Source organism: Artemia sp. Qi Xiang Cuo, chromosome 3 (assembly GCF_049724085.1).
Source record: "Artemia sp. Qi Xiang Cuo chromosome 3, ASM4972408v1, whole genome shotgun sequence".
Lineage (NCBI taxonomy): Eukaryota > Metazoa > Arthropoda > Branchiopoda > Anostraca > Artemiidae > Artemia > Artemia sp. Qi Xiang Cuo.
This window is the reverse complement of record NC_142796.1, coordinates 9,384,181-9,404,381: the sequence shown is the minus strand read 5'-3', so window position 1 is coordinate 9,404,381 and position 20,201 is coordinate 9,384,181. Positions and strand designations below refer to the sequence as shown.

At 34.1% G+C, this 20,201-nt stretch overlaps 1 protein-coding gene and 1 long non-coding RNA gene across 2 annotated transcripts in view; one reads left to right on the top strand and one right to left on the bottom strand.

Annotated features, from left to right (window-relative positions):
* The window catches only part of LOC148953732 (uncharacterized), a 387,433-nt gene that overhangs the window by 84,037 nt on the left and 283,195 nt on the right, over positions 1–20,201 (top strand). The gene's annotated exons all lie outside the window — the stretch shown is intronic.
* The window catches only part of LOC148953736 (uncharacterized), a 41,781-nt gene continuing 36,466 nt past the window's right edge, over positions 14,887–20,201 (bottom strand). The window contains exon 3 of the long non-coding RNA XR_016141550.1: positions 14,887–15,143. This is a non-coding gene — a long non-coding RNA (uncharacterized LOC148953736). The remainder of the gene's footprint in view (positions 15,144–20,201) is intronic.

Here is a 20,201-nt window from a genome sequence, read left to right as displayed (position 1 = left end):
TTCAGATACCCGTTCTGTAAACATCTGGTGAAAAGGATGTAAATTGTGTTCGAGTCTCGTGTTACGGATATTCATAGCCATGAAAGGATTTTACTAGTGTTTTTAATGATGGAAAATTTATCAGATAGTACAACTATTAATGAGACCCTTGTGCAGTTAGGCGTAGAAAATGAAACAAGCATTGCTACGCTATTAGTGCCCTAAAATGAATTTTCAGCAAGGTTAAAAAAAATTCCAGGAGATAGGGACTCTGCATTTGAAATTTGTGAGCGAGTTCAGTTCATATATCATCAGCTATTAGAAGAAAACCCAAATCTCCTGCGCAACGAGAATGTTAATCTCCAAAATATAATTAAATTACAGCAAAAATTGGAAAATAAAGACACAGTGGCTCCACCTTCTTTTGTGAATTGTAGACCATACTCTAGCGTTGTGAAAGGTCCTGAAACCTTTAGTATCATTCTTGAGCCAAGTAGTAATGAGGGTATTGATCATATAAAGAAAAGGAGGGACCCCCCAGCAAAAATTGTGCAAGATATTAGCAAAATAATCAGAAGAGATATCAGCAAATTCTCAGCTAAAAAAAATCATACAAGGCCGAGAAGGTAAAATTATTGTTGAACTTACTTCAAAACAAGATTTGAGCAATGCTCTGTTTTCAATGAAAATTCTGCAGCACCAAAATATACTCCGAGGGAAGTGAAAAAACGCCGGCCAAGAATGCTTGTGAGTGGTACTCTTTCATTTAAAAGTAAATCAGAGTGCAAAGAGTTTATAGGACAAAGTAATTCAGATCTTATAAATCTTGTTACTACTGGAGAAACCTTAGAAGTGGTTACCATTGTGGAAAAAGGAAAAAGCTGCAACGAAATATTAGAAGTGAGCCCAAAGATCAGAGCAGAAATTTTAAAAAGAGGAGGCCTCAATTTTGGATTTTTACGCCTACACTGCGAGGACTATATCAACCTTATACGATGCACCAATTGTTGCCTTTTTGGACACAAGAAATCTGAGTGCAAGGGTGATTTAACGTGCTCTTGGTGCATGGGTGACCATAATTACAATGACTGTACTAAATCTTTCACTAGCCGTCCGTGTTGTCGCTCATGCTATAAAGGACAGGTCAAATGTGAACCACATCCATCGTACGACTATAAAAACTGTCAAATCGCTCGAGAAATAACTGATAAGTTAAAAATAAATATCGACTGAACAATTTAAATGCATAGCGCATCACAAGTAAATAATTTATCATTTCTTCAGATTAATTTACAACACTCGTCTGTAGCTTTATTAGAAGTGTATAAAAATATTGAGATAATTAAACCAGGTGTTATTTCAGCTCAAGAGTCATATGTGAATAAAAATTTAAAAGTCTCCTCGGTACAACTACATTACTGGTGTTTTTCTAAATTTGATCCTCCGAAAATATTTTATAGCGCAGCAATATTTGTTAAAATTACGCTGAAAGCAGATTTACATTATGATGTTTCAACAAATGAATGTGTTGTTGTTTCCATTTATATTAATAAGAAGACCTTTACAGTTGTGTAAGCTTATTGTCCTCCTTCATATAAAAATCCCTCCTTATGTCCGTCTCCGATTGAGACATTAGGAAATAGATCTACGTTAATTTTAGGCGGGGATTTTAATGCCAGAAACCCTCTTTAGATTTCTAGCAATATTACTGACGGGAGAGGGGCCGAGATGGAATTGTTTTTCGCATGTTTGCCATTAGTTGTTGTAAATGATCCATCAGTAGCGACATATACAAGATCTAATACCACAAGCCCGGATATAACCGCCGTCGGAAATCGTTTATCCTGTGATATTTATAATTGGAAAGTATTAACTTGCCCCAGTCTTTCAGATCACGGCTATATTTCTTTTAAGTTATGGTTATGTTCCACTCAAGACTCCTCTTTTATAAATTTGACTGATCCAGTTTCAATTACAAGAAAGCGAATTGGAATGTATTTAGCAAACATATTTTAGATAATATCGACGACATTTTTGCCATGCCTTTGGAAAATAAACAAGAGATTGACAATTGTGTTGAAAGCCTTACAAATATAATACAAATCGGAACTAATATTGCAATACCTGAGAAAAAAATATCATTCTCAACAATTATACAAGATGGTGGACCCCAAAATTAACTGAATTGAGGCGTAATTATAGAAAAGCCTTCAAAAATTTAAAATTAACTCAACTGATGAAAATTATCATTACATGAAAATGGAAAAAAGACTGTATTCAAATGAAATTAAAAATTCAAAACATGAAGACTGTAAAAATTTGGGTTCAAACAAAGGTAGCTTAGATCTCTGGATGAAAATAAATAACATATGATCGTACCGCCCCTCTTTATCATCTCCTATCCAACGTGTAAAATATTCTGGCGTTTTTGCAAACTCGTAACAGGACGCTAGTGAGTTATTCTTTGAAAATTTGTTTACCTCTGAGGACTGCTCAACGGAAACTTCTTATCACCGCCAGATTCGAGATCAACTTGAATATGTATTTGATAATAACCAAGATAAACTGTCACCAATATCAACTGATTCATTACAAGATACTATTAATTCTCTTAAACCATTGAAAGCTCCTGGCCTAGATGGTATAGTCAATATAGTTATTAAAAAAAATTCTAATGTCTTGGCCCCCACTTTACTTAAAATATATAATGCATGTTTGAATATAAAGTATTTTCCAAGGGATTGGAAAAAAGCTAAAATTATAGTTATTCCTAAACGAGGAAGAATCAATGACGGTTTACCGTCTTCTTATCGACCCATCAGCTTGATACCAGTTTTTGGCAAAATATTCGAAAGAATCTTATCATATATTTTGAATGGTTTAAGTATTAATAAAGACTGAACTTCTAAAAACCAGTTTGGATGTGTTAATGGTAAATCAACAGTAGATGCTCTGGATAAACTCGTCACAACAGTGGAAGAAAATAATAAGTTGAAGAAATTTACACTTTGTCTTCTCTTTGATATCAAAGGTGCCTTCGACAATGCATGGCACCCCGGGATTTTAAAAAAGTTATTATATTTAGGTTGTCCTACTCCTCTAGTTATGTTGATTAAAAGTTATCCATCAGATCAATCAGTTTCTTATGGTTACAAATCTGATAATATAACTCGTATCCTTCAAAAATCCTGCCCACAAGGAAGCATACTCTCTCCGTTCTTATGGTCTATTAATGTGGACGATTTGCTTCGTTCAGATTTACCGACAGGCAGTACAATACATGCGTATGCTGATGATATTTGTATAACAATATCTTCTAAAGATGCCAATTTCCTATATCATACTGCAAAAAAGATATTTACACTATTAGAAAACTGGGCAGATGAAAATAAATTAAATTTCGATGTTAATAAATGCGAAACTATCATCTTTACGAAGAAAAGAGAAATCCCACAGATTAATCTTCGGTTTTTAAGCCATAGAATACCAATAAGCTACTTGGGCTTAATTCTTGATAGAAAATTACTATGAAATGATCATGTTGGAAGCAAAATAAAAGTCGCCAAACAATATTCAACAAAATTGTTATGTGCCGTCATAACCACTTGGGGTCTTAAGCCATTTGCCCTAAGAAATTTATATAAAGCTGCTATTGAATCCACCATTTTATATGCAATACCCGTATGGCTGTCAGCGCTGAATAAAAAAAAAAACTTGTAAAAAAGTTAGTATCTGTCCAAAGAATTTCTATGGTTTTGATTTCCAAAGCTTTTTTATCCGCTAAAACTGAGACAATAACGGCTTTAGCGGGATGCCTTCCTATCGATTTTAGAGCCAAAGAGATATCTCTCACCAGATATCTAAAGAGAGGAAGGCCTGATTACTGGCCACCTCTCAATAAAATAAATAATTATAATTTAAATTATCATTCACATTATACGGACTCGCAACTAAATTCTCTATTCGGTAATTCCCTTTCTACATCTAATAATTTAATTGAAATTAGGAAAACCTTACATAAAAATCTATATATGAAATGGTATGAGTTATTTTGCCAAGCTGTTAAGCCCTGGACCCTTCATTTTTTTACTGAACATACTGACCTTCTTCAAGTCACAAAAATTTCTCCTAATTATAAACTGACACATATTGTAACTGGTCACTGTAAATTAAATTCATTTCTATGTAGAATTAATAAAAGCGATTGTTCCAATTGTGATTGTGGTGACGAGGAGTCTTTATATCATTATCTGTTTGAGTGTAAATTTTTTGAAAATGAAAGAATTGAAATGCAATATAAATTACTAGGTTTTTCTTCCTCTAATAATTTTAATATTAATGTTATCTGGTTCATCAATGAGGCTCGGTATGCCGTTTTGGAATACTTGAACCGAACAAAGAGACTAGATATTGTATAGATTTTTTTTTTTTTTCTTCTCCTTCATTTAATTAATATTAAGTGCTAATAATTGTTGTCAATTTATTGTTTTTCCTTTTCCTTATTTCTGTGTGGTGTTTAGTATTTTGATTGTGTTTCTCAGTTTTTGATATTTTATGCTATATTTTGTAGATTAAATAGTGAAATACTCTGTACGGGTTTAATCACTGAATAAAATCATTCATTCATTCATGCTTGGGCGTCCACTTTTCTCTTCATCATATACGTTGGTTCGGCCATTTTTAAACCGGATACACCATTTTCGCACTGAACTTTCATTCATTATGTCGTTGCCATACGCTTCGCACAGTTGTCGATGAATTTCTATCGGTTTTTCGTTAACAAAAACAGTATTACGAACCACATTTCAAACCTGGCGGGATTTGAAATTGCAGCGCAAATTTTAAATTGAAATATTGGGCAAACGGGAAGCATGAATATGTTCTAGATCTCATAACTGGATGCCGACTGAAGCTACGAACACGTGCACACCAACACCTGTGTGATCACCGCGCGCCTAACGGCCTCAGACGGAAACGGTCCCTACGGTCTGAAGAGCCCTCATATATGGGCTTTACACCTTGATGAGCGGCGTCGCTAGGTTTCGTGTTTGTTTATTTTTCAATCGCGAGTAAGTGTCTGATGACTATATTTTTGACCAAGTAATATCAAAAAAAATATAAAACCAAAATTTTTTATTTTTATTATTAACCCGGAGTCAAAAAATAATCATAATCCAAAAAAAACAAAAAACATAATCAGGTGGTAGGAAGTTATTGCCCTTTTCCTTAGTTATATTGCTAGAATACAACTAACAAATGACTAGTCCTTTTATATGACTGTGCCACTTTTTACATTAACTTCACTTACTTATTGTACCGAAAGAGTCGTTTGTCTTTTCCTTGTCATTGATTTACACTGTTTGGGAGTGAGAGGGGGGGTCAATAAGTGTAACTATTTGTGTACCTCACAAAGATATATGGTCTGCTCAGAGAGACCCGTCAACTTATTCAATGTATTTATCATTGGTATTTCAATAAGGTCTCTCTAAAACAAAGAACCATACAAACAAGACTCGCGTTTGCAAGCAGTTTGTTACACAGTGGGGGTTGATGCAATTTATTTTTTATATTTTCTGGCTTTCAAGTGGATATGAAGCAGGGGGTGTTAGACGGCTTAGGGGGCGTTAGCACTACCCTGGTGTTAAGTAAGTCTGTCTGGGTTGGTTTGATATAATTATTTGTTGTGATTTCGGTTCACTTTGGGTTTCATTTGGTCATTGATTGTGATTTCTGTTCGTTTTAAGCTTGAATTATTTTACTCTTTTTCTGCTCATCTTTGGTTAAATTCCACTTTTCTTTGAAAAAGCTTCTTTTCTTGGCAGAAAAGCGAGTACTTGCTAGATCTTAAACGCTATTTATTCGAGAGAATGCTGCACCTGGATATGCAAGTCGAAGGAGGATTTTTATCGTGACTGCCCTTTTGAGTTAGTATACTAGATAATTGAATTTGCTAAATTCTTTAGTTTCCTTTACTCCAAGTTTTAAGAGCAGCAGTGACCAAAGTGATAACACCGTTTGGCAATGCCTTGGTCACACTCACATTGATCTGCAGGCCTGTGTGGGATCCTTTTGAAGGTAGCTTCTCAACTTTCTGAGCATATCTTCTGTGAAATGAGTACCAAGAGCTATTCCCTTGACAAAGTCGCAGTTATAAAGTTGTTTCTGAGGGTTTAATTGTACCCCACCACAGAGGTTGCGAAATCTCAAACCAAAGCCTATGATTATGTCAAGTAAGGTGCAAACTATTGCCCTTCCCATATTGATCCAGAATAGACTAAATCAAAAACCTTCAGAAAATCTATGAAAACTAAGGTAATCTGTAGCTGCTAGTCAGTTGATTCTTCAAACAGTATCTGAATGATGAAACTAAAGTCGCAAAATGATTGGTTTGGGTAGAAAACCTTGTGATTCATCTCTTAGCATAGAAATTAATTGTCTTTGAATTCTATTTAATGTTATTTGCCAGAGAACCTTATCTCTAATCGTCTGGAGTGTTATTCCTATCCAGTTATCGCGTACTGATTTCTTTCCTTTCTAGTACACTTTGAATATAACGCACTTGTCCCATTAAGCTGGAATAGACTCAGTACTCCTGAGCTTCGTCGAGAGTTTAAGAATCGCTTTTATGATGTCCTTTCTGCCATACTAAGTGGTTCAGGTAGTATTCAGTCGTTGCAAACTGTTTTACCATTATTTAGGGACGTCAAAGCAATTTCAGCTTCCTCAAAAAGAATTGGAGCTGAATAAAATATATGTACTGTTCATAGTGCCCTATGTTAAGAGAGACATTGGATTCTTTATTATATGTACCCTATAGTTGAAAGTATCCATTAAAGGAAGGCAGTATATTATCTAGGTCGCTTTCAGAGTTGTCTGAGTTGGATTAACACCTTCTGAGTTGTCACAGTTTAACTGTCTTACTCAACCGAAGTGTCACGTCCCAGTGTTTTACTAAGTGGTAATCCACCGATTCAGTTTTTTTTTCTTGGATATAATTAATAGTTTCGTCGGTGTTTTATTTTTATCCAAAAGATTGTAATTACCTGTCCTTAAATAAGGGTGATGAAATAAAGGAGCCTGAAGGTGTAATAACATTACTGATTAAGCTATTAATTTTCAAACTTTCAAAATAATCTTCGTAACAAGGAATTTTAATAATAAGTTTCAAACCATTCAAACCTAAGATTTCTGGCGCATTTTTAGATGACCCTTGGCCCTGAATCGTTTTCTATACACTATTGCCCCCTTGGTCCAGGAACTTGATTGGGTAAATTGCTCCAAGCTGCTTAGAAGAAAAATTTGGCCTTCTTTGGGGGAACAGAATTTTTTTTTAATTAGCTATTGTGTGTCGGGGTCCCTAGATCCAGAGAATTAAGAATACAATTTTAAAATGGATAAGAAAAAAACGTCTATTCATTTTCAGGCCATTTTAACTTCTAGAACAGGATCACCCAAATAAGAAACTTATGACCTGCCACTTGCATCATAGATTGAAAGAGGAGGTAAAAAACACGGCCATTTTTAGCAGTCAAAGCGCTTTGCCTGCGGAGCCGATAAGTTAATTCTCATGTACTTTTCCAAATATTTACTAAAAATAAGTCTACAAAACATTAGTTGGCGCTGATTCTTGTTATTGTGAAGCGAATTTTGAAGATTTTGCTGGGACTTATGTAAAGTAGTAGTGATGATGATCAGTGAAATTTAGTAGTTCCAATTATTCTATGCTTTTATTTCCTGTGATTGTTTTTAATTGAAGCCTTCTATAATTAAAATCATAGTAAATAAGTTGCAAATAGACTGATCGCCAGCACCTGAAAAAGAAACGAAGAAAATAAAACATTGAATATATAAGTCCTAAAATTATAAGCTCTCTAAAATTCTTGTCGTCGAAAAATGCACGAAAATACACAGAAACAAATTATTCAAATTTTCATTTGATATTTCTCATTTCATGAATTTCATGGATATTTCTCATTTTTAGGTGAGGGAGTGTTTACTATATTTTAAATTTTTTAACAGCTTCAAAACGAAAGCCTAAAATTTTAAGGTTTCTAAAACGTTCCTCGTCGAAGAGGTTACTAAAAATACATAATCAGATTTTTTGTTATTTATATTCTATTTTCCATGATATCTTTCTTACTCGAGGGGGAGGGGTAAGAATTGTTGATTGTTTAATCATTCTCAATCATCTAGTAAGGTTGAAAATGTCTTTTAAAAAAAATATGCCATATTTTTTTCAATTTTGCCACACAGCCTGTTGAATGACAAGCATGCCATCCCTCGAAAACGGCAGATGAAAATGAAAAGTATACCATGGGAATCAACAGTCAAAAACCTACTTAAGGGAAATTACAGTCCCCTACCTTGAACAATATAGGAAATAGCTTTTTTGCATGGGTAGCACTGATCTGTCTCCTTTTTTCTTTTTTTTGAGGGCTCGTGGTTGACCGGACGTCAGCAGACTGAAGGCTACTGTGTGTCATAGTGCAGACACACAGCAGACTGTGTGTCATAGTGAAATAATCAAGTATATAACTATAAATTCAAAACATTCATTTTTTAATTAAATAAAAAAAGTTTTTTTACTGAAAGTAAGGAGTGATATTAATCACTCCTTAAAATTCTGTAAGTGTTACAGACACTTGTTTTTTTCTTTCTCTTTTTATATAAAGATTTTAGCTTCTTTTTCTCTGCTCTAACATTTTTAAAGGTAATGGTTTTAAACATGAAGCGAAAATATTCGAGCTTTAGCGTCTCGTGTGGGTGAAATTATTCACCCACATAAGTACTTGGGTCAAAAAATGCGATTCACCATAAAAACCTAGAGAGGTGTAATTTTCATATTTATCCTAGACCCTGAATAAAACGGATTTTAGTACCTATATAAAATATAAAATTTGATAAAATAACATAATAAATACAATATATAATAACAATAAGATATAATAGAATGCAGTCTTGAGGCAAGAAGGGGGGCAACTCATAGTTTTTTTTTTAATAATATGTTTTAAAAACTATGTTTGTTCTAAAAATACAGAATTTTTTGTCAAATAATTTATTAGACCAAACTATTTTTCAATTTGTAAATAAAATAGAATTATATGACAACTGGAAAAAGTTCGGGGCCTGGAACCCTGAAATCTTACATTTTACCAAACTTCCGGGCACTTCTGGTTCAAGTTATCAAACTGAAATTAATTTTTTTTCATATTATCCACCCCTTTCCCCTCCCCTTGAAAAATACTACCGCACACGTGTCTGAGCTTTGCGACAAATTCTGTAAGTGTTACAGACACTTGTTTTTTTCTTTCTCTTTTTATATAAAGATTTTAGCTTCTTTTTCTCTGCTCTGATTTTTTTAAAGGTAATGGTTAAAGGTAAAGGTAATGGTATGAAACTAGATTATTATACATTCATGTATTCTTTCCGTTTAAGAAGAAATTTTTCCCATTGTATCAGTCTTATTAGAAAGTGTTAGGTAGTAGATCAGACTCAGACTGATACAATGGGAAAAATTTCTTCTTAATCGGAAAGAATACATGAATGTATAATAATCTAGTTTCATAAATATTTTTCTATTTGATTCCTCAATTTTTTTGTCAGAAAAGGCGAGTCTCAACGCTTTCTAATAGAAAGAATATAATGAAAAAATATTTCTCAATAGTAAGGAATTCATGTGTCATCCAGTGCATAAATTATTCTTGCTGCATACTTGTACCCAGCAGAGGGTGAACTGCAGCCCGCACAAACTAAGAGTTTATGACAAAAGTTTTCCAAAAGAAATTAATTTGAGGAAAAATCGAATGGAAAAATAGGATGGAATAATAGGAAGAATATAATGGAAATATCTTTCTCAATAGTAAGGAATTCATATGCCATCTATTGCATAAATTATTCTTTCTGCATACTTGTACCCAGCAGAGGGTGAACTGCAGCCCGCACAAACTAAGAGTTTATGACAAAAGTTTTCCAAAAGAAATTAATTTGAGGAAAAATAGGATGGAAGAATAGGAAGAATATAATGGAAAGATCTTTCTCAATAGTAAGGAATTCATATGCCATCTATTGCATAAATTATTCTTCCTGCATACTTGTACCCAGCAAAGGGTGAACTGCAGCCCGTACAAACTAAGAGTTTATGACAAAAAGTTTTCCAAAATAAAGTAATTTGACCCTGATCCAGGAATGGCATCAATTGTTTTGGCTAAACAGTAAAGGGGTGGGTTACATTCCTGTGTGAAGGCTTCGCAGAAGGAAACTTATTAATAAAAGCAAAAAAAATAGATTTTTTGTTTTATTCTCTTTTCAAAAGCATATTGGTTTTTTTTACTATGCACACTTGTCCCGACGGTACAGGGATACCATGTAGTTAAACTGGAAGCGAAACGGAAAATTTAAAATTAAATAAAATTAAAACTGAAAATTAGATAAAGATATGTCTTCTGAATGTCAGGCCAATATACTGGCATTTGCACTTTGCAATGAAGTGCAAATTCCGTTATTATTATTAGTCAAATTATTAATGTCATTCGTTATTTACTATTATTCAAATTCAGGACAAGAAGTAAAGCCCCTTGATCCGATGAATTCCTCGAAGATTAGTCAGAACAATATGGTCAAGTCATAAAATAGTGGGGTGGGGGTGGGCGGTGGATATTGGCCCTAAGAAAACGCACTTAGCATTTATAAAATAAATCTCTAGCCTATCAGTAGATAGTACATATGGAATTTGCTTGCGCCCCTAGGAATTTCTATACTATTTGGCGGGACGTATACACATTTTCAAAGAGAGTGAGTATCCTCTCACATGGCCTTATACTTTGCCGCCTTTACGTTCCTTCCGGTGCTATTTGCGTTCGGTCCTAGGAATCTATCTACTATTTGACTGGACGTATACATCTTTTCAAAGAGAGTGAGTATCCTCTCACATGGCCTTATACTTTGCATCTTCACGAATGACAAGTAACAATTTTCCTTAAATTAGAATATTAGATAGATATCACATGTAAACGAGAAACTGCCGGTGATTTAGACATATTTTTCCCACACCTAGAAGAGACTCGCATCTCATTAGTCCAAATATACATGCTAATTCGATTTCATCTCGTGACATATTTTTACAAGTCAATTGCTAAAGAACTTTATTCATCTCAAACATAGAAATCAGATGCCTTTTAGGGTAAATCCGTGTCAGATAGGAATTCCCATGTTATTTGCTTGCATGTATAGGAATTCCCATGTTATTTGCTTGCGTGTATAGGAATTCCCATGTTATTTGCTTGCGTGTATATGAATTACCTTGTTATTTTGCTTGCATGTATAGTCAATCCCATGTTATTTGATTGCGTGTTTATGAATTCCCACGGTATTTGCTTGCATGTATAGGAATTCCCATGCTATTTTAAGGGCTTGTGTCCCCTCCCATGCTATTATAAGGGTTTATATTCCCTTCCTATGCTATTCCAGGAGCTTATGTTCCTTCCTATGCTATTGTAAGGGCTTTTCCGTGTGGTTTTTCTTTACTTGGTGCCCATTAAAAACAAAATTTTTGTGTTAAATAAGTAGTTTTCGTATCTGTTAAAATAGCTTTTAGGGATTTGAGACTCAGTTGCCTGATTCCGTATGGTTTTTCTTTACTTGGTGCCCATTAAAATCGAAATTTTTGTGTTAAATAATTAGTTCTTGTATCTTTTAAAAAAGCTTTAAGGGGTTTGAGAGACTCAGTTGCCTGATTCCGTGTGGTTTTTCTTTACTTAGTGCTCATTAAAAACGAAGTTTTTGTGTTAAATAAGTAGTTTTTGTATCTTTTAAAAGAGCTTTAAGGGGTTTGAGAGACTCTGTTGCCTGATTCTGTGTGGTTTTTCTTTACTTGACACCCATTAAAAACAAAATTTTTTTTTTAAATAAGTAGTTCTTGTATCTTTTAAAAGAGCTTTATGGGGTTTGAGAGACTCGGTTGCCTGATTCCATGTGGTTTTTCTTTACTTGCTGCCCATTAAAAACAAAATTTTTGTGTTAAATAATTAGTTCTTGTATCTTTTAAAAGAGCTTTAAGGGGTTTGAGAGACTTTGTTGCCTGATTCCGTGTGGTTTTTCTTTACTTGGTGCACATTAAAAACGAAATTTTTTTGTTAAAAAAGTAGTTCTTGTATCTTTTAAAAGAGCTTTACGGGGTTTGAGAGACTCTGTTGCATTGTATTTTCCATAATTTTATTACAAGAAACGAGCTTTATGGGGTTTGAGAGGACTCGGTTGCCTGATTCCGTGTGGTTTTTCTTTACTTGGTGCCCATTAAAAACAAAATTTTTGTGTTAAATAAGTAGTTCTTGTATCTTTTAAAAGAGCTTCACGGGGTTAGAGAGACTCGGTTGCCTGATTCCGTATGGTTTATCTTTACTTGATACCCATTAAAAACGAAATTTTTGTGTTAAATAAGTAGTTCTTGTATCTTTTAAAAGAGCTTTACGGGGTTTGAAAGACTCTGTTGCCTGATTCCGTGTGGTTTTTCTTTACTTGGTGCCCATTAAAAACGAAACTTTTGTGTTAAATAAGTAGGTCTTGTATCTTTTAAAAGAGCTTTACGGGGTTTGAGAGACTCTGTTGCCTGATTCCGTATGGTTTTTCTTTACTTAGTGCTCATTAAAAACGAAATATTCGTGTTAAATAAGTAGTTCTTGTATCTTTTAAATGAGCTTTACGGGGTTTGAGAGACTCGGTTGCATTGTATTTTCCATAATTTTCTTACAAGAAACTAGAGTTTACGGCCAAAAACCCTTATTAGCTCAGATTTTATAGAAATGGTTTTATTTTTCGATCTGAAAATAGACTAAAGTTTCAGATTTGAACCAGAGAATTGTATTTTCCATAATTTTCTTACATCTTTGAAAATCATTAACGATAACAAACATGTTTTCGACCAGATGGGTTTTTGAAAGCACATTCAGCATGGCGTGCGCTATTTTTTATCATAAACCCTTTAGAGACCAATTTGATAGCGGGTGTTTACAACTAAGGGGGAAACTGGCCCGACCAAAGAGTATTTATATTCTTGTCACTTTTCGTTCCCCCAATTTTTCAAAGCGGGTGTTTACAACTAAGGGAAAACTGGCCAGAACAAAGAGTATTTATATTCTTGTCACTTTTCGTTCCCCCAATTTTTCAAAGTGGGTGTTTACAACTAAGAGGAATGGCAGAAGGATGTATTAGCGAAGTTATAGTGGAGGGTGAGTTGCTAGCGGAAAACCCGTGTTTATGAGTTGAAATAAAAATTTTAATGATAAAAGACTTGAAAGTGTTTTGGGGGAGACGGGTTGATTGGCAGAAGGGTGTATTAGTGAAGTTATAGTGGAGGGCGAGTTGCTAGCGAAAAACCCATGTGGATGAGTTGAAATAGATTTGTTTTAATAAGAAATGGCTGAAAAGCGTTTGATTGGCAGAAGGATGTATTAGCGAAGTTATAGTGGAGGGTGAGTTGCTAGCGAAAAACCCGTGTGAATGAGTTGAAATAAAAAATTTTTAACAATAAATGACTGAAAAGGGTTTTGGGGGAAATGGGTTGATTGGCAGAAGGATGTATTAGCGTAGTTATAGTGGAGGGCGAGTTGCTAGCGAAAAACCCGTGTGGATGAGTTGAAATAAAAAAATTTAACAAGAAATGGCTGAAAAGTGTTTTGGGGGTAGATGGGTTGATTGGCAGAAGGATGTATTAGCGAAGTTATAGTGGAGGACGAGTTGCTAGCGTAAAGTCTAAACTAGTTACAATGCCAAAAACCGACGCCAATATAAACTCAATCCAATCAAGCAGGCAGTGACGTCACATTTTTGTAGTCCGAGAAATTGTTTTCAAGGTCACTGAATCAATGAGATTTCCTTTATTAGGTGAAAGTCACTGAATTAATCACAGATAGACTGGTTATAAAAAAGTCTCATGGGAATCTGGTTGGGAATAATCTACACTATAAAATAGCTAAATAATCCAAGTTCAAATTCAAGGCTGATTATGAAAAGTCCATGGGGAATCACAATTGAGTCTTACTGTATAATGAGACTATATCCAGACTACATCTAACAGAGGTGTTAACAGTATGAACTCTCAATAAAGACTGATGAACTCTCAATATGCTTGTCAATGGTGACTTTCTACCCTATAGTTGAAAGTATCCATTAAAGGAAGGCAGTATATTATCTAGGTCGCTTTCAGAGTTGTCTGAGTTGGATTAACACCTTCTGAGTTGGATTAACACCTTCTGAGTTGTCACAGTTGAACTGTCTTGCTCAACCGAAGTGTCCTGTCCCAGTATTTTACTAATTGGTAATCCACCGATTCAGTTGTTTTTTTCTTGGATATAATTACTAGTTTCGTCGGTGTTTTATTTTTATCTAAAAGCTTTTAATTCCCTTTCCTTAAATAAGGATGATGAAATAGAGGAACCTGGAGGTGTAATAACATTACTGATTAAGCTATTAATTTTCAAACTTTCAAAATAATCTTAGTTACAATGAATTTTAATAATAAGTTTCAAACCATTCAAACCTAAGATGTCTGGCTCATTTTTAGATGACCCTTGGACCTGACTCGTTTTCTCTACACTATTGCCCCCTTGGTCCATGAACTTGAGTGGGTAAATTGCTCCAAGCTGCTTAGAAGAAAAATTTGGCCTTCTTTGGGGGAACATAATTTTTTTTAATTAGCTATTGTGTGTCGGGGTCCCTAGATCCAGGGAATTAAGAATATAAGTTTAAAATGGATAAGAAAAAAACGTCTGTTCATTTTCAGGCCATTTTAACTTCTAGAACAGGATCACCCAAATAAGAAACTTATGCCCGGCCACTTGCATCATAGATTGAAAGATGACGTAAAAAACACGGCCCTTTTTAGCAGTAAAAGCGCTTTGCCTGCGGAGCCAATAAGTTCATACGCATGTAATTTTCCAAATATTTACTAAAAAAGGGTCTAAAAAAAAGTAGGTGGAGCTGATTCTTGTTCTTGTGAAGCGAATTTTGAAGATTTTGCTGGGAATTATGTCCAGTAGTAGTGATTATGTTCAGTGAAATTTAGTAGTTCCAAGTAGTCTATGCTATTATTTCCTGTGATTGTGTTTAATTGAAGCCTTCTATAACTCAAATCATAGGAAATAAGTGGCAAATAGACTGATCGCCAGCACCTGAAAAAGAAACGAAGAAAATAAAACATTGAATAGATAAGTCCTAAAATTATAAGCTATCTAACCGTCTCGTCGTCGAAAAATGCACGAAAATACACAGAAAAAAATTATTCAAATTTTCAGTTGCTATTTCTCATTTCATGAATTTCAGTGATATTTCTCATTTTTAGGTGAGGGATTGTATACTATATTTTAAATTGTTTAACAGCGTCAAAACGACAGCCTAAAATTTTAAGTTTTCTAAAACGTTCCTCGTCGAAGAGGTTACTAAAAATACATAATCAGATTTTTTTATTTATATTCTATTTTCCATGATATCTTTCTTAATCGAGGGGGAGGGGTAAGAATTGTAGCTTGTTTAAGCATTCTCAAGCATCAAGTAAGGTTGAAAAGGTCTTTTTAAAAAATATGCCATATTTTTTTCAATTTGGCCACAGAGCCTGTTGAATGACAAGCATGCCATCCCTCGAAAACGGCAGATGAAAATGAAAAGTATACCATAGGAATCAACAATCAAAAACCTACTTAAGGGAAATTACTGTCCCCTATCTTGAACACTATAGGAAATTGCTTTTTTGCATGGGTAGCACTGATCTGTCTACTTTTTTCTTTTTTTTGAGGGCTCGTGGTTTATCGGTCGTCAGCAGACTGAAGGATACTGTGTGTCATAGTGCAGACACACAGCAGACTTTGTGTCATAGTGAAATAATCAATTATACCAATACAAATTCAAAACACTCATTATTTAATTAAATAAAAAAAGTTTTTTTTACTGAAAGTCAGGAGTGATATTAAAACTTAAAACGAACAGAAATTATTCCATATATGAAAGGGGCTGTCCCCTCCTCGACGCCTCGCTCTTTACGCTCCAGTTTGACTCTGGCTCACAACTTTATTTTTGAAAACAATAAAAAACTTTGGCGATGAGAGCGAGGCGTTGATGAGGGGACGGTTCCTTTCATATACGGAGTAATTTCTGTTACTTTCAGCTAAAAAAAACTTAGTTTTTTTTATTTAATTTCTGATCGTCTTTGAATTAATGCAGCTTTTGATTTTGGCTCACCGTACATGAAACTTAGGGAGGGGTAATTTGCATATTTATCCTGAATCCTGACTAAAACTGGCATTTAGTGCCTCTATCAAAGATGAAATATACGATATAATAACATAATAAATATAATATATAATAACAATAAAATATAATAGAATGCAGTCTTGAGGCAAGAAGGGGGGCAACTCATAGTTTTGTTTTTAATAATGTGTTTTAAAAACTATGTTTGTTCTAAAAATACCGAAGTTTTTCTTAAATAATTTATTAGACCAAACTACTTTTCATTTGTAAATAAAATATAAATATACTACAACTGGAAAAACTTCGAGGCCTGGAACCCTGAAATCCTACATTTTTCCAAACTACCGGACACTTCTGGTTCAAATTATCAAACTGACATTAATTTTTTTTTTCATAGTAACCCCTCCCCTCCCATTGAAAATACTACTGCACATGTGTCTGAGCTTTGCGACAAATTCTGTAAGTGTTACAGACACTTTGGTTTTTTCTTTCTCTTTTTATATAAAGATTTTAGCTTCTTTTTCTCTGCTCTAACTTTTTTAAAGGTAATGGTTATAAACATGAAGCGAAAACATTCGAGCCTTAGCGTCTCGTGTGGGTGAAATTATTCACCCACATAAGTACTTGTGTCAAAAAATGCGATTCACCATAAAAACCTAGAGAGGTGTAATTTGCATCTTTAGCCTTGACCCTGACTAAAACGTCATTTAGTACCTCTATCAAAGATAAAATTTTATAAAATAACATAATAAATACAATATATAATAACAATAAAATATAATAGAATGCAGTCTTGAGGCAAGAAGGGGGGCAACTCATAGTTTTGTTTTTAATAATATGTTTTAAAAACTATGTTTGTTCTAAAAATACAGAATTTTTTGTCAAATAATTTATTAGGCCAAACTACTTTTCAATTTGTAAATATTAAATAAATACCACATGTAAACGAGAAACTGCCGGTGATTTAGACGTAATTTTCTCACACCTAGAAGAGACTCGCATCTCATTAGTCCAAATATACATGCTAATTCGATTTCATCTCGTGACATATTTTTACATATCAATTGCTAAAGAACTTTATTCATCTCTAACATAGAAATAAGATGCCTTTTAGGGTAAATCTGTGTCAGATAGGAATTCCCATGTTATTTGCCTGCATGTATAGGAATACCCATGTTATTTGCTTGCGTGTTTAGGAATTCCCTTGTTATTTGCTTGCATGTATAGGAATTCCCATGTTATTTGCTTGCGTGTATATGAATTCCCATGTTATTTGCTTGCGTGTATAGGAATTCCCATGTTATTTGTTTGCGTGTATAGGAATTCCCATGTTATATGCTTGCGTGTATAGGAATTCCCAAGCTATTTTAAGGGCTTATGTTCCCTCCCATGCTATTATAAGGGTTTATATTCCCTTCCTATGCTATTCCAGGAGCTTATGTTCCTTCCTATGCTATTATAAGGGCTTTTCCGTGTGGTTTTGCTTTACTTGTTGCCCATTAAAAAAAAAATTTTTTTGTTAAATAAGTAGTTCTTTTATCTTTTAAAATAGCTTTAAGGGGTTTGAGAGACTCAGTTTCCTGATTCAGTGTGGTTTTTCTTTACTTAGTGCTCATTAAAAACGAAGTTTTTGTGTTAAATAAGTAGTTTTTGAATCTGTTAAAAGAGCTTTAAGGGATTTGAGAGACTCTGTTGCCTGATTCTGTGTGGTTTTTCTTTACTTGGTGCCTATTAAAAACGAAATTTATGTGTTAAATAAGTAGTTCTTGTATCTTTTAAAAGAGCTTTAAGGGGTTTGAGAGACTCTGTTGCCTGATTCTGTGTGGTTTTTCTTTACTAAGTGCTTATTAAAAACGAAATTTTTGTTGTAAATAAGTAGTTCTTGTATCTTTTAAAAGAGCTTTATGGGGTTTGAGAGACTCTGTTGCCTGATTCCGTGTGGTTTTTCTTTACTTGATACCCATTAAAAACAAAATTTTTGTGTTAAATTAGTATTTTTTGTATCTTTTAAAAGAGCTTTACGGGGTTCGATAGACTTGGTTGCCTGATTCCGCGTGGTTTTTATTTACTTGGGGACCATTAAAAATGAAATTTTTGTTTTAAATAATTGGTTTTTGTATCTTTTAAAATAGCTTTACGGGGCGTGAGAGACTCTGTTGCCTGATTCCGTGTGGTTCTTCTTTATTTGCTGCCCATTAAAAAAAAAATTTTTGTTTTAAATAAGTAGTTCTTGTATCTTTTAAAAGCCCTTTACGGGGTTTGAGAGACTCGGTTGCATTGTATTTTCCATAATTTTCTTACAAAAAACGAGCTTTATGGGGTTTGAGAGACTCGGTTGCCTGATTCCGTGTAGTTTTTCTTTACTTGGTGCCCATTAAAAACAAAATTTTTGCGTTAAATAAGTAGTTCTTGTATCTTTTAAAAGAGCTTTACGGGGTTTGAGAGACTCGGTTGACTGATTCCGTATGGTTTTTCTTTACTTGATGCCCATTAAAAACGAAATTTTTTTTTTAAATAATTAGATCTTGTATCTTTTAGAAGAGCTTTAAGGGGTTTGAGAGACTTTGTTGCCTTATTCCGTGTTGTTTTTATTTACTTGTTGCCAATTAAAAACGAAATTTTTTTGTTAAATAAGTAGTTCTTGTATCTTTTAAAAGAGCTTTACGGGGTTTGAGAGTCTCTGTTGCCTGATAACCGTGTGGTTTTTCTTTACTTGGTGCTCATAAAAAACGAAATTTTTGTGTTAAATAAGTAGTTCTTGTATCTTTTAAAAGAGCTTCACGGGGTTTAAGAGACTCGGTTGAATTGCATTTTCCATAATTTTCTTACAAGAAACTAGATTTTACGGCCAAAACCCCTTATTAGCTCAGATTTTATAGAAATGGTTTTATCTTTCGATCTAAAAATGGACTGAAGTTTCAGATTTGAACCAGAGAATTGTATTTTACATAATTTTCTTAAATCTTTGGAAATGATTAACGATAACAAACATGTTTTCGACCAGATGGGTTTTTGAAAGCACATTCAGCATGGCGTGCGCTATTGTTTTTTTTTATCATGAACCCTTTAGAGACCAATTTGATAGCGGGTGTTAACAACTAAGGGGGAAACTTGCCCGACCAAAGAGTTTTTATATTCTTGTCACTTCTCGTTCCCCCAATTTTTCAATGCGGGTGTTTACAACTAAGGGGAAACTGGCCCGACCAGAGTATTTATATTCTTGTCACTTTTCGTTCCCTCAATTTTTCAAAGTGGGTGTTTACAACTAAGAGAAATGGCAGAAAGATGTATTAGTGAAGTTATAGTGGAGGGCGAGTTGCTAGCGAAAAACCCGTGTGGATGAGTTGAAGTAAAAATTTTATTGAGAAATGACTGAAAAGTGGTTTGGGGGAGATGGGTTGATTGGCAGAAGGATGTATTAGTAGGGTTATAGTGGAGGGCAAGTTGCTAGCGAAAAACCCATGTGGATGAGTTGAAATAAATTTTTTTTTAACAAGAAATGACTGAAAAGTGTTTGATTGGCAGAAGGATGTATTAGCGAAGTTATAGTGGAGGGCGAGTTGCTAACGAAAAACCCGTGTGAATGAGTTGAAATAAAAAACTTTTAAAAATAAATGATTGCAAAGGGTTTTAGGGGAGATGGGTTGATTGGCAGAAGGATTTATTAGCGTAGTTATAGTGGAGGGTGAGTTGCTAGTGAAAAACCCGTGTTAATGAGTTGAAATAAAAAAATTTAACAAGAAATGGCTGAAAAGTGTTTTGGGGGTAGATGGGTTGATTGGCAGAAGGATGTATTAGCGAAGTTATAGTGGAGGGCGAGTTGCTAGCGTAAAATTTAAGCTAATAAGGGTTTTTGACCGTAAACTCTTGTTTTTTGTAAGAAAATTATGGAAAATACAATTCGTTGGTTCATAGGTGAAACTTGAGTCCAGGTATAGATCGAAAAATAAACTATTTCTGTAGAGTCTGAGCTAATAAGGGTTTTT